Below are 15,487 nucleotides of genomic sequence, written 5' to 3'. Positions count from 1 at the left end.
GTAATAATTCCACAATAGGTAGTTGGCAAAAGATATACCTGTAAAACTCCTCGGTAATGGATCTTTCATTATACAGAAATGTAAAGAAAATATTGGTTTGTTTCCTTTGACACAAGAAGTCTTATAGTAGACATACATATGATGAACAAAAAACTTAAAATTCTGATGCCAAGCAAACATATTTCTGCTCCCGAGAGAGTGACATACTGAAAATTTAGTTCCTTGTACAATTAAGTTTCGGCAATTCCAGTTTTTAGTACTGTATGAAAGATGCAGTTCACACTTACGTGCCAATCCTGCGCAGGATGTCCATCAATGGAAATGTAACTCCTGTATTTTTTGGAAATTTTGTGTCATCCTGTTTACAGCTAACAGTGTTACAAATGAGATCAGCGATAAAATATTGAGGAAATATACTAAGATATCTGTGAAAAGAAAGTAAATGATGTAGGAATTCAGAAATTTATAAAAGAAAAAAAACAGAAAGATATATGGATCGAGACATTTTTCCGTAATTATTTATACTGTAATAAGGAGATATGGTGTGATTTTAGATGTGTGTTATGGAATTCGACCAAAGGGAGCTTTGACTCCTACCCAAAATATCAGTCGGGCAAGTTAGTTGAGAGGAGGAGTACCGAGCTGGGGCAAAGATGGATACAACTACATCTCATGTCAGAGAATGCTTTCCAATACATATGCCAACAGGGAAATACACCGAAATAGCCCTTACATACTCATGATTAAAGACTAGAATTGGAAGTGTTTCAGTTGGTGGAGGGGTAGGAAGTGAGGATCCCAACCTCTCTAGAGCTGGGGCGGTTAGAATTATGTCTTGTGTAGGGAATGCCACTGTAGGCTAGAGTGGTGTGATTCTACATGCTAACAAAAAGCACTGAATTCGCTTACACAATGAGGAATAAAAGCTGGAATCCCAGTCTTTGTTGGTTGGCTGAAGAATGGAGGAGTGGTGACTTTTTATAGTGAAATATCTTGGTTCTGATATATGACAATGGGCTGTATTCTTTTGTAGGATATAAGAGTTATTTTAACCTGCATATGGTTTATACTTGTAAATGACATCCAATAAATTGTGTGTAGTACCCGGTGGCATGTTTTGACATTAAGCGAACGTCATTGTAGCAAAAGGTTCAACAAGGTAATTGGTTGAAGACAGATGGAACGAGAAAGAGTACAGCCCACTCGTCCGTCACAGACGTTCCACCGTGTTCCTCTCTTGACTGTATTATCTTTTCTTGCATTCATTTGTGATAAATGTTGGCTTTTATTTATTTTGGTGAGGGGCTCATGCTTGTAAGAACACCACTAAATGGTAAGCATGTGGTCAAGTGAATTTTTTCCCATGATGATTCAATCTTTGAAACCCCAAGTATTGTGTACGTTGGGGGGGGGGGGGGGGGGGGAACTGTGTAGTGGTTTGCAGACTGTGGCCAGAGGTAGCACCCAAACTGCCTAGTGTCCGAATGCTGACCACAACCCAACGTTCACTACACAAAAAAATATACAACAATGGAATACCCAAATATCTAGATAACAGGTCAAGAGAACTGAGCACTGGGCACCACCCCTTGATTTATACTGGGCAAGGGGACCCGGCTACAATCTTACTTCCTTCTTAACTTCCCTTTCATTGGGCTAACTGGATAGAAGTACAATGTAAGTGCATTAGGTGAAAGGGACAAATTGTTTGTACTGATAATAGGACACAGTGTGGGAAACAAATTATGATAAATAACTTGAAAAAAACAACTGCTACTAAGGGAAAAAAAAAAAAAAAAAAAAAAAGTCTGAGAAGGGGACACTATGGTGACAGGTTCTGGAATGAAATTCTGTCTATAAAAACGAAAAATATTTAATTGAAAAAGAAAAAACTTAGGATTACATTAACATTTTTTGTCAATTCAAATAAGCAATTAAAGGCAAAATTAGCATTGCTTTACACTCCAGCCTCAAAATAAGATAAAAAAAGATTTGAATAATAAAAAACAAAAAACAAATATATTCACATGCTGGAGACACAAGTTTTCTAAACAATATCAAAAGAACCATCTAGAAGAAAATATAAGACTGAAAATACTGTACTACAATAATTTTCCCTAAATCAATACTGTCCTTATCAATATCTAGTCTAGCATTTGGCTAAAAAGTTACTTAAAAATTTGTAGCCTCTGAATAGTGTGGCCGCATATGAAGCTGTGTAGATCTCTGTGGGCTTATGATAGCAATGTCTAGAAAATCTCCAATTGTAAACCTGCACTGTGATAAGGTTAGGTTGTCATCGAAACTTTTCTGAACAACCACAGTAGCACCTAAATCTCTCATTCTTTTCTTGGAAGGGGTTTTGCTAATTCTGGAACAATTTAGAATAAAGTCGAACACAGTCACTCCATTTAACATCTGAATTCATTTCCTGGCCCTATGACCAGATATGCCATTTCAATAGCTCCTGTGAACTGTTAATGCTTATGATACCCTTTAAAATATTTCTCTAAAATTCTGCCCGGGTCGCTGGTCACTTTCAGAAAAACCTGACGTCAATTACAAGTTTGGGAAGTGACTGCAACAAGGGTTCCAAGGTAAGTTCTCACATTTGGCAGGAAAACTGTCCATAAAACGGATTTTGAGCGAAGCGAAAAAGGGATTTTGACGAAGGAAAAATCTATTTCTGGGCGAGAGACCTGTGCCGCCCAGTGAAATGCTTCTTTTACATCATTTCTATGGTAAAAACTCCTTTTATAGCAGTTTTTACCTTAGAAATGATGTAAAATGAACATTTCACGGAGCGGCACAGGTAGAGCCCAGAAAATCTATTTTAGGGTGAGATGGCCATGTCGTCCTGATGGAAGGTTCCTATAGGTAGCTTTCTAAGGGATATTTGGCTATAGTGATATTCCCAGAGAATTAACCGTTAGGTCTCCAGAATTCTAACTCCTGGTGTGAATATCCTTAAAATTTCTCTTAAGGATATCGCATAATATCAGGGGACGTATATCTTGATACGACACATACCAATCTTCACCCCAAATAGCGTTTCCGCTTCGAGGGAGAAAGTGGCAAAAAATAGAAGGGGAGCCGTTATCAAGGTACACTGGAACCTTAACATACGATTGCCCTAATATACGAATGTTTTGGGATACAACAGAAAATTTTCGAATATATATGCTTTGATATACAACGAAATATTTAAGATACGATTTTGCAATGTGATAGTTCTATAGGCGACTGATAGATGGCGTTCGGTCTGTTAGTTTCTTGTTGCTGCATCCTTAACACTTCCTTGTGTAGTTCGTTGTATTTCTGCCTATTTTTCGTGCTATTTTGTCTATTTCATTATTTACCATGGGTCCCAAAGCTAAAGACAAAGCAGGTGATAAGAAACAACCCAAGAAAATGATCTTGAAAATGCAATAATGCTTCCAAAACGAAATAGAATATTTAGTGAAAGAGAAATATGAATGATATCTCTCTCTCTCTATCTGTGTGTGTGTGTGTGTGTGTAATAAATGAAATCTTTTTTTCCTTTGCTAAATATCTTTTGACGCTGTATAATCAATCACCACAGAGCTAAAAACTATAAAATATCGTGCATCGGCAGTAGCATGTCTTCTTAATAAGGGAATTATTTGATCCGAAAATTGAGGTTGACGACGGACCAGGCAGGGTTGATCAGCTGATTTGAATGTAAACAAAGCATAAGATTATAATTCGCTATGTTTTTAATTATAAATACGATACTAAAATGTGAATATTACATGCATTATTATTTGGTACAGTTAAGTAAATCGCCAGTGAGAAACAAGGACGAAACAAAATAACAAAGAGACGAGACAGGGGGAGGCGGTAGCTTGCGTGCATGTGTTCAGATTGTCTGAACCTTGCGGTAGCGCATTCCCTAAGCTAAATCTATGCTAAATCAAATAAATTAGCGAAATCAATAAATTTGGGAAATGTGAGGAATGAAAAATAGGAATGGGAATACGTGGAATGAGGGATAAGAAGGCGTTTAGAATGATTAATTATATAAAAATGACGAATGAATACTAGAAAAGTGAAGATGAATAAAATAGCGAAAAATAAAGACAACCCAAAGAGTTGGCACGATAGGCCCAGACCTGAAAATGATGAAAGTCAGGAAGGTGAGGCTAAAAAGGCCAGACATGAAGGTAATGATGAATGAGTGTTTACGTAATTAAAAATAAAAAAATAAAAATTAGTTTAGCAATGTTATTTCATTTGTGTTTATTACGTAGTTATTAGTCTACATACGTAAATAAAAAGAAAACAAATCGTTCCCTGCCACCCCTCCCTACCTCCTCCTCCTGTTGGCCTCACGTCATCTTTCCTTGTGGTACGTAGAATTCCTTCATTTTCTTTTTATTGATTTTATATAATTTATTATCATCATATCATTGTGTGTTATTACTCTTTTATTTGTGTATAAATTGTATACAGTATATTATATGTAATTTAGCTGTGTTTTGGTGTGGTTTCATAGCGCTAGAACGAATTAATACATATTACATTATTTTAAATGGGAAAAAATGCTTTGAGATACAACTGTTTTGATATACAACAAGAATTACTAAAAAGTACTGTATCTGTGGATTTTTTAAAGTACCTCAACCTTGGGACAAATTTTCCTATGGTCATCCAGACCATTGAGACATATGACGTTATCGTTATATGTCATTACTGCTAATCATAAACAATGTTGGTGCTTCCTGCCCCCTGCAGGGAAGAGTCATACTAGACGTAGCAAAGGAGCTACTTTTGGGTGAGATGGCCATGTTGTCCTGATGGAAAGTTCCTAAGAGTAGCTTCCTAAGGGATATTTGACTACAGTGATATTCCCAGAGAATTTACCTTTAGGTTTCCAGAATTCTAACTCCTGGCACGAATATCCTTAAATTTCTCACAAGGCTATCGCATATCAGGGGACGTATTCTTGACATGCCACATAGCAATCTGAGCCCCGAATAGCGTTTACGCTTCGAGGGGGAAAGTGGCAGAATTAGAAGGGGAGCCGTATCAAGGTTACCCTAGTTCCCATACTACTATGAGTATCACAACTGCGCCATATTCAATATGGCGGAGATTCCTTGTAGCATTGAACATGGTGCTACAGATACAGTAGTTCGGGAGGGATACTGTGAACATCTTTTCTTTAGAAAAGAAGGGTGGGTCCATCAGGATGACATGGCCATCTCACCCAAAAATAAATTTTTCGCTTGGCTCAAAATCCGTTTTTTGCGCTCAAGCCATGTTGTCCTGATGGAAGCATACCAGAGAATTCATGTATCGGTGGATTTTCAGCAGTACCTTAACCTTGGGACAACATTTCTATGGTCATTTGGACCATTTGAGACAAATGACGTTACCGTTATCCGTCATCATCACTAATCATAAATGATGTTAGTGCTTCCTGCCCCCTATAGGGAAGAGTCATTTTAGATGGTGGAAAAGGGGCTTCAAGGTTAGCATATACAGTAGACCCCCGCCATACGAAATTAATCCGTTCTGGAGTTGGTATCGTATGGTGAAAATGTCGTATGGCGGGCAATAGAATAGCTAATGCGTGCAAAACCCCAGGTAACATTGAAAATTAGTACATAACAAAATAGTATAGTAAGCACTGTACTACAGTATACTTATATATAATATACATGTACTGTACAGAATATAATTAAATAACATTACAGATATAAATAAAAATTATATACTGTACTGTAAAGGAAAAATTAGATTTTATTTACCTTTGGAGTGATGTGACTTGAGCTGGTAGTGGGTGGAGGCAGAGGGGGGAGGAGGCTGTAGATATAAAAACGTATCAATGCTAATTATGTTATGTACACTTAATAATAAATTAATTCTTACTATTAAACACTTAAAATTAAAAATGCTCTGTTTTTATGTTTTTTGTCTTTAGAAATTTTTTTTTTATCTTTTTTTTTTAGAACTTAAAAAATTACTCTTATTTTTTTAGCTTTTTTAATATAATCACTTATCATCTTTGCTTTCTGACACTTACTTCTCTTTTGGAGAAATATCTATCCAAAGAAGCCTGTTTCTGACGACTCCTCAAAATATTTCTAAAATGACTCATAAACTTGTCAATAACACTCTCCAGAAGACAACCTGTGTGAAGTTTTTCTGGGTGTTTTTTTTTTCAATGAATCTCGTAAGGTTTTCATATCAACCGATGGCTTCCCTTATTTTTGTCGATGTTGTTTCTTCAGTCCCCCCCCCCCCTCATCGACAAAAAGCCCCACGCACATGCCTTTTTTTGTATTTCTTTAATATCTCCTGCTTCGTTTCCATAATAATCATCTTACTTTTCCCTTTAACATCACTAGCAATCTTGGGACCCATGGCTAATGAATTAAGTTGGAATTAAGCACTAAAATGCAAAAAAAAAATACGATATCACAAGCACTCACACGAGATCAAGTGTTTACGAAATGCACACGAGAATCTTACTTACTGAACGCGTGATTAACAAAGAGAGAGACTGAGACAGCATCTCTCTCAGGCATTGTATGAGGGATTTCGGCCAATAGCGTATCGGCATCTTAGTGACGCCGCCCAATAGCAGACCAGCTTCTTAGTGATGTGTGAGCGTGGTGGTAGGAGAGTGACTCGCACAGTCATACGCCTAAAAACCGCCAAGTTTGAATTTTGGAATTCGATGCCGTAAAGTGGGGAAAATGTCGTAACGAGGGGACGAAAAAACATTGTATTCCACACCGTAACGTGAAAAAAACGTAAGCTGAGGACGCCGTACCCCGGGGGTCTACTGTATTGTATGAACAAACATAGTTATACTCTGAATATACAAACATTCTCATGGTTTGTATATATTGCCGAACCATTATAAGTGTCCATTATATCCATTGTTTGCAAGCATACAATGATATGAAATATACTTACATCAATAAGTCAAAGAACTCTGGCATCTTAACATGCAATTGTCGGGCGAATTAGGACGCAATTACATTCTAATAGACATTTATTTTAAATAAATGGCTAAATGAATTAACATGTAAAACGCATGTGGAATGATAAAGGAATTATACCTGCGACGTATACAGAAATTATTTTTCCCTTTTTTTAAAGGGAAGAAACGATGAGTGCCACTCTCACACTGAAGAAAAGTTTTAATGAAATTTTCTTCATAATTTCCGTTCCTGTTATATTCTATCAGCACTGTGTACTACATACACACGGCACTAGTGCCATCTGTATAATTCCACACCTGAGATATTGAACAGAGTTAGTGTAACCCTAGTAACACTATCTAAAAGTGATCACACTAAAAGTGCTGACACCTCCCTTTAACTGACTGTCCTAATCAATTAACTGTTCATCGCAGAATTAGACGACATGTTTTAATACACTACCTGCCGCCACCACATAATGCTTCAGTTCATGGACCTGCTTAGCATAGTGTTTGTAGAACACTCTGGATGATTTCCATCCAATATATGAGAGAAGACGCTCAAAGTCCATATACTGAAAAAAGTTCAATGATGAAGCAATCTTTCTCAGATCATGACCCGCGGGAGTACTGTCAGGATCCGCTCTACGAATAAAGTAGGTGAACTTCGCCCTCAGTTGTTTCAGGGACAAGTTTGATCCAGAGGTTTCTCCTTTAAAGGGCTGCCCTCCCCTGAAGTCTGACGTTCTACGAAGATAGACCTTTAGACACTCTACAGGACATAGAGAGATATCTTCCTTCAGAGGGCAGATTCTCCAGGGACCCCACCTCTTAGTGGGTAGCTCGTTCTTAGCGAGAAAGGATGGATCAGGAAAGAGATTCAGTTCTCCCACTTCTGTGAACTGAATGTGGCCCTCATCTCTGGATAGGGCCACAATTTCACTGACTCTAGCCCCAGAGGCTATAGCGAACAGGAAAATAACCTTTTGGGTTAGATCCTTAAGGGAACAATCTTCATTGTTCACAGATGAGACATAATGTAGGACCTTGCCCAAAGACTATGAGATGGGCTTTGGGCCTAAGCCTTGCACATGCCTTCGGAATCTTATTAAAGATTTCATCCGCCAGATCAACTTGAAAGGCATATAGAAGAGGTCTAGTCAAGGCTGACTTACACGTAGTTATTGTGTTGGCTGCCAGACCTTGATTATGAAGGTGGACAAAGAAGGACAGACCTAAGTTCATTGAAATTTCTTTCGGTCCTTTTGCTTTTACAAAAGCAACCCACTTCTTTCAAGATGACTCATTGTCTTCTAGTTGACTTGGACTTGTATTCTTCTAGGAAATCTATATTGCCTTCTGAGATCCCAAATCTTTTCCTAACCGCTAGGGCAAGAAAATCATGAAATGAACGGTTTGGGCTCTCTGTGATAAATCAAAGGCAATTAACTTCTGAACCTTCTGAGAAAGCCATGGGTTCAGAACTAGGGCCAGCCTCAGCTTCCATTCCTTCACCAAAGGAAACAGATTGCTCTTGGGCTGCTTGGGAGTCCACAAAGCCACTCCTCCCTGGAAGGAACTCAGTATGTTGAGGACCTTCAGCAGGAGATTGGATGGGATGACCAGGAATTCCTTAGTCCATCCCTTCTATACTAGAGACATGATGTCTGTTATCTCCACTAGAGGATCCTTGTATGGGGCTACTTATCAAGGTAGTTTTTTGATGACGCTCGTGATGAAGAGGTCGATCTGCAGTTCTGGGACTTGTTCCCATCTGGGAAAGAATAGGTCTGCGTCCATGGACCATTCCAACTCTACCGGCTTGAGCCCAAGTAGAGCATCCGCTGTCACCTTGCGGATCGATTGTGCATGAACTGCTGATAGGTGCCATCCCTTTAGGTAAGGGATGGTTAACGTCACCTAGCCTGTATGAGACTTTCTCTAGCCTTGTCGGTTCTGACGTCTCATTATCGCTTCGATGTCCCAGATCAACCTGAGGAGGTCTGATTTGTGTGGAGAGAGTTTCTCCCTCCATGATAGGACCAACATGGTCTTTAATAGGCTTTTGGCCTTTGACCATTGCAAGAGAATTGATTAAGGAAAGACCACTATCGGTCCTTTTAGATCTCTTCAAGGGTTTGATGCGTATCTTCTCCAGACTCCTAGCGCATCTAACAGTTGTGCTCTTAGCACTGGGTCTGTCATTATCGTGAACTGAAGAGAGTTCAAAACTCCTCCCTGTTAGCATCCTGGAATCCTGACTGATTACCTTATGTCTCTTGACCGACCCTGAGATCTCCTTTTACATTCTCAAGGGAAAGGAGAGTTGGTGTGACCACAGGTTTCAATGGTTTTTTAGCCATTGAAGCCTTTGAGCTGGAGAGAATTGAGTCTTCTTGAAGCTTATCTTGCATTCCCGATGTTCCGGGAACCGGATCACTTCCTTGGATGATCATAGACCAGCCACTACGGGTGCTGCCCACCCCAGCCTTTCGTCCAGGCTTGGTTTTTGCGTGACTGTGTCCGCTAATCCCGTGAAGATGCTTAGGACTATGTTTAGTCCGACAAGTATCTTTCCTAGGACATACGTTATGCTCTGTAACTTGAATCCTAGGTAGGAGGGGAGGGGGTGACTGACTGTAAGTTGTCAATGGACATCTTTCAGGTCTGACAAGACCACGAACACCCCTTCTTGAAATAGGGTCCTTATGTTTAGAAGGATTAACATTCTGAACTTGCTGTTTTATTTGAACTTGATGAGTGGCGACAAGTCCAGAATGACTCTGAGTTTTCTTGAGTCCTTCTCGTGAACACCAAACAGCCTTCCCTGGAATTCGATGGACTCTACTTTCCTCGCTGCCTGTATGCTCTAGAGCTCTTCCAGGAGGGTTTTGGAGTGTAGGAAGAGTTGAGGAAATGATGGTGGAGGCATGTCTACTTCCCATTCTAGTCCCATCTTGATTAGGCCTTGGACCCAAGGATCGAAGGTCCAGCGATCCTGAAGGAACCTCCCTCCTACCAGAAGTGTCTGTCTGCTTCGCATAATCAGAAGGTTTACTTATCCGACCTCTTGCTTGTGGCACCGCGGTCATTGTGACTGTGGGATGTTGCTGAACATCCCGAGGAAAACTACTAGACTTTTCCGTCTTCCTTTTACGTTGGGGACCCACAACTGCGTAAGACTTTCTCTTTGAAAAGATGCCCCACTTTTGGAGAAGTCCTATGTTCTCCGTGGTGGCCTCCTTAATCATCTTTCTAACTATCTCGTTTGGAAAGAGGTCTCTACCCCAGATGTTGGAAGAAATCAGCTTCCTAGTTTCGTGTTTCACTGTCGCGGCAGCGAGCACAAACTCTCTACAGGCTCTCCTAGCCTTCATAAAGGCATAAAGGTCTTTTACTAAGGTGGCCATATGCATTTTGGCCAAAACCATGAGCATGTCTGGGGTAGTTTGATGGGTTGAATATAACTCTATGCAGTTCTGTATGGATAGGGAGGCTGCAAGTCTCTCCTTTGTCTCTTGTTCGTTATACAAAAGAAACTCCGATAGTTTAGAAAGATTCTCACTAAACTGTCGACAAGCAACATCCGCGTCTAGTCTTCCTACTGAAAAGGTTAAGTGGACTTCCTTCCAATCCTTCTCCTGCCTGAGAAAGGCTAGTGACAGAGGCTTGCACTCCTCGAGTGCAGGACAAGGTCTACCTGCTTCAACTGCCTTAGCAACAGATTTAAATGCTTTCCACGTAAAGGGGAATGATATTGAAGCAGGAGCAAGAAAGGAAGGGTGTTTGTTACCTAGTGTGACTACTTTCGACACCGAGTAACCCACCTTTCTCAGGCTACTTGACAAAATAGCCTATGCCTTATCATGGTCGAGAACCATGACCTCCTTATGTTCCGTATCTTTCCTTGATGTTGGTTCATGTCTCAGATGAATGAAGCAATTAGGGAAAGCGTCAAAGCTTGGCCAAAATTGGATTTTGTCCAAAGGAACAGCGCCCATCTTCTCCAAAATGTAGAGTTTGCCGTTTAAAATTGGCATAAGCTACGTAAACCTCCAGGGATTGGTTTTGGAGCATGTCGGAAGGTCTTGGTCTCTGGGTCGTTTGTATGACCCCTTTTCATCTTGTTTGCGAAGGTTTTCTATTAGACCTTTCACTTGGACCCATAATTGGTTCATTCCATCTAATAGAGGGGTAGGGGGTGAAGATGTCGATCTCAATGGCTCTAGAGCCGGCACAGACGGAAGCAATTCCGACACGACATTCTCCCCCTCCTCCCGTGGGGGCTTCCTGCCCTCCTCCCCAAAGGCTATCTGGCCGCAGGGAGGTGTTAATCGAGCCTGTGGCACCACTGTTTCCTTACTTGTTTTCGGGAATAGTAGGTTACGCATCCTATCATCAGGTAGGTATGGTCCCGGAGAGATTTTCTGGAAGCCTCTCATCCAAATGCGTAGTTTGTTACGAGCTGCATCCCTAGACTCTATCGAATTGGGATTCTCAAAACCCTCGGACATTAAGGTCCGACATACATTGCACACTTGCGGTTTCCAATAATGCAAGGATTCGGAAATAATATTGCAGGGGGCATGAAACCTGCATGTACAGTAGTATGACCGTAAAAACACTTACTCTTGATATTGCAGAAGACTGCAACACATGTCATCTGGGGGTTCCTCTTGTAAAGAAAGTCATCTTTTAACAAATAGCTTAGGATAGTAAGCTAGAAGGGATAGTGGGAGACACATACTTGTGTATCCCCTGCAAGCAAATGCTGTTACCTCCCCTCAGTATTAACTATAAGGAGATTCCTCTATCAAGGGAATTCCAGTAAAGGGTTCTAACCCCTAGGGGTAGAGAAGTGAACAAGTCACTGCCCCTTTTTATTCTTAACACTGTGGGGTAAGGATGACTGATTTCTAATCAGAGTATTGAAAGAATTCTATTCTTTCAATATAGGAACGGTACCAGCAGAAGCCCGCACAAGGGTACCCAAGATATGTTAGAAATAACTACTGTATGATCATACTGTAGTTTTCTGTTTGCAGTATATATTATACTGCAAATTACTGGCTACTGTATAAATATATATAATGTAATTCAGCCAGTGTGCTGCCTTTGTGGCAGGCATCTGACGGCACGGTCCAGCCAGCATAACGCCAACTGTACTAGGAAGAATATAAGACATATATTTGTGTATCCTACCCAAACTATTTGCTGTGGCCTCCCTTACAATAATAAAACATAGTTTCCCGATCAGGGAGACTCAAGGATAAGAGTTCTACCCTTTAAGGGTTAGAAGTGTAATACCACCAACCCTTTAAAATATTTAATATTATAGGGTAATATGAAAACTTATTTCTAATCAGAATATTGAAAGAATTCTATTCTTTCAATATAGGATTGGTCTCAGCAAACACCTGGGCAAAGATACCCAAGATATATTGGAAAATAACTACTAGTATAATATTTACAGTAGTTTTTCTATATGCAGTATATCCTATACTGCAAATATACTGACTACCTGTATAAACATATACTGTAATTCAGCCGGCATATAGCCAGCATAGCTAGTTCCTGCTGGCATATCCAGCATGCTAGCTAAAAGAGAGAGAGACAGCATGGAGTGAAGGCTACCTATTAACTGTGTATGTATACAGTAATTAAGGATGTAAAAATCTAATTTTACTGCCTTTCTCCAGAAAGAAGGTTCAAATGGAAGGGGAGAATGTAACATTCAGGCTTCCATCCAGCCACAGTACTATCGCCGGCAAGGAGGCTAGCACTAGTACAGTCGGTGTGTTGCCGGCTGAGTCAGCATCTATCTGTGCCTGCCTGGCCGGCCTACCGCCAGCCAGAGCAACACCCCAACAACAGAACTTGTAGCCAGCAGTCCAAGGGAGAACTGAAGAACCTTGATAACAGAAGGGACTTCCCTCCCACAGCCATCATGGCTGCCGGCAGATGACATGGCGACCAACAGCATGCATCGCCGCCCGCAGCCGCCATAGCCGCCAACAATTGTAAAACACATGGTCGCCGGCAGCCAACATGGCCACCGGCAGTTGTCATGGCTGCCTGCAGCTGCATAGTCGCAGGCAGCCTGACAACGGCTGCAGAGAGGGAGTCTGGCCGGCCCCGGCAACCCACCGGCAACAGTAAGGTTGCAGGACGCCGGCTCAAGAAAGACAATGGCTCAGCCACCATAAAATAACAGAGGGGGAGGGAAAAGGGTCCTGTATGAAGTGTGGAAGGAGCCGGCAATGTTGCCGGACCTACACACCGTAAAGAAACTGTTTCAATATCGGCGCCATCCTAGGCGGCAGGAGAATCTTCTATTCTTCAGCCTAGGGTCTGCCAATACAGATAAGGGGACGGGAGCAGTGCCGCCTTCTCTCAACAAGGGAGAACAGAGTTCCAGTGCCGCGCCATCCTAGGCCTCAGAAGTGTACTACTCTTCAGCCTAGGGTCTGCGAGCAAAGGACTAGTCTACTAGGCCACAGGGAGAAGGTGGCGGCATCATACAACCACTTCAGGTGTAGCCTAGGGAGGGCTAGCCAGCAGGGAAATGACTATTCACCCTGCCGACCGACTGCCGGCACAAGACTAAATACTCTGAGGTTCTGAACGAATCCCAAAACTTGCCATCTGCTGTTAAGGGAAGAGACAGAAAACCCTAGGCTAGTCAGGCCTGAATTAAAACTCGAGGCACGACCCACTAGGGTTGTAGCCTAAGGCTACACTCAAGAGGGAAGACATATTACCCTTAAATCTCTATTAGAGACGAGCATCGGTTATATAAAAATTCTAGGAGATATCAATCTCCGATGAATTGATAACCAATACACGTGGGTAACCGGGGAATGTCGAAAGCATATGTTGCCTAGGTTAGGTTACCTAGGCAAGACAAGATCTCGGTTACCTATATCACAGAAACTCTGACATATACGATTGATACAGAAAATGACAAATTCGTAGATAATTTGTATTTTTCCTAAATATACAAACCTTAGTTATTTACATGGGTTAATTACTTCGGCATAGCTGAATGACGAGCCATTGAAATTTCAACGAGGGTTTACTACCCTACTGCTAGTTAGGGGGGGGGTAGGGAGGGGTAACTTGCTACAAACCCCCCCCCCCCCTCCCCGCCTCACACACACTAGTGAGTGCTTCACTTTACTTAGAGGTAGGACTTATCCCGGGGGACAGAGCTGGCGGGAAAATATGTGTAAGTAGCTAAGGTTTGTATAGTTAGCAAAAATACAAATTATCTACGAATTTGTCATTTGTTCCGTAACTGAAATACAAACCACGCTATTTACATTGGGTGACTCAACCCATAGGAAGGGAGGTAAGTCCCTGCCATACTGGCTTTGGCTTTGCCCGGGGATTCCAAAATTCGAGTGTGTAAGTACTCAAGAAATAAGGAGTCCCTGCGCCTCGCTAGCATGCTGTGAAACTGCTGCGGCCTACAAAAGCTGTGTGTGAAGGTGAGGAAGTGACTCGTCCTAGGAAGTTGACCTGGAGTTCTTCAGATGGATATCTAGGCTAGGACTCTCCCAATACCACCTCGTCAGGGTATGGGGACATGACAGTATTACACTTAATACTAGGAACACAAGGGAGCATGGTTTACCTGCAGTGGTTCGAGGTCAGCTGTGCAGAGAACCCAGGATGCTGCTTTTTCCAAGGGAGGAGAGGATGAAGAAAAGAATAAGGGCCAGACAGATCTTTTAATTCACACAGACTAAAACCGGGTAACAATGCCCTCAACCTTCTGCTACTTGTCCATTAAGGAGCCTGAGGTTAGACCAGCTGTTGTGCAGCCACCACAGGGCCGATAGAGAACGTATCGAGCCTCCTGTGTGTCACGTCTTGCAGGTAGTGGGCAGTGAAGGTGGTCTGACGCTTCCAAGCTCCAGCTTCCAGGACCTGCGTCACTAAATAATTTTTCTTGAAGGCCAGGGACGTATCTACGCCCCTGACATCATGCGCTCTAGGGTGACGTGACGGAGAAGGGTCAGGATTCAAGGCCAGGTGTATTACCTTGCGAATCCAGACCGAGATAGTATTTCTGGTGACCCTCCTCTTCGTTTTCCCAGTGCTCACGAACAAGGCTTGCACTTGGGGACGAACTGCAGCTGTTCTTTTAAGATACAACCTCAGACTCCTCACTGGACACAGTAGGAGATGGTCTGGGTCATCTGTTACATAACGAAGACTAGAAACCTGGAAAGAGTCGAACCTAGGGTCCAGCACTCCCGGATTCTGAGTCTTGGCAACAAACTCAAGGACGAATCTGAACATCACCTCCCCCCATCCCCTTGAATGGGCGATGTCGTACGAGACCATGCAATTCACTGACTCGCTTGGCCGAGGCCAACGCTAGCAGGAAAACCGTCTTCCAAGTAAGGTGGCAATCTGAAGCCTGGCGTAATGGTTCGTAGGGAGGTCTCTTCAGAGACCTGAGAACTCGAACCAAGTTCCATGGAGGCGGTCTCACTTCCGACTGAGGGCAGGTAAGTTCATAAC

At 41.9% G+C, this 15,487-nt stretch overlaps 1 protein-coding gene across 1 annotated transcript in view; it reads right to left on the bottom strand.

The window, feature by feature from the left end:
- The window catches only part of Polr3A (RNA polymerase III subunit A), a 342,849-nt gene that overhangs the window by 312,071 nt on the left and 15,291 nt on the right, over positions 1-15,487 (bottom strand). The gene's annotated exons all lie outside the window — the stretch shown is intronic.

Source organism: Palaemon carinicauda, chromosome 8 (genome assembly GCF_036898095.1).
Source record: "Palaemon carinicauda isolate YSFRI2023 chromosome 8, ASM3689809v2, whole genome shotgun sequence".
In the NCBI taxonomy this organism is placed as follows: Eukaryota; Metazoa; Arthropoda; class Malacostraca; order Decapoda; family Palaemonidae; genus Palaemon; species Palaemon carinicauda.
The sequence above is the reverse complement of the archived record's forward strand: the minus strand, read 5'-3'. Positions and strand labels throughout refer to the sequence as shown.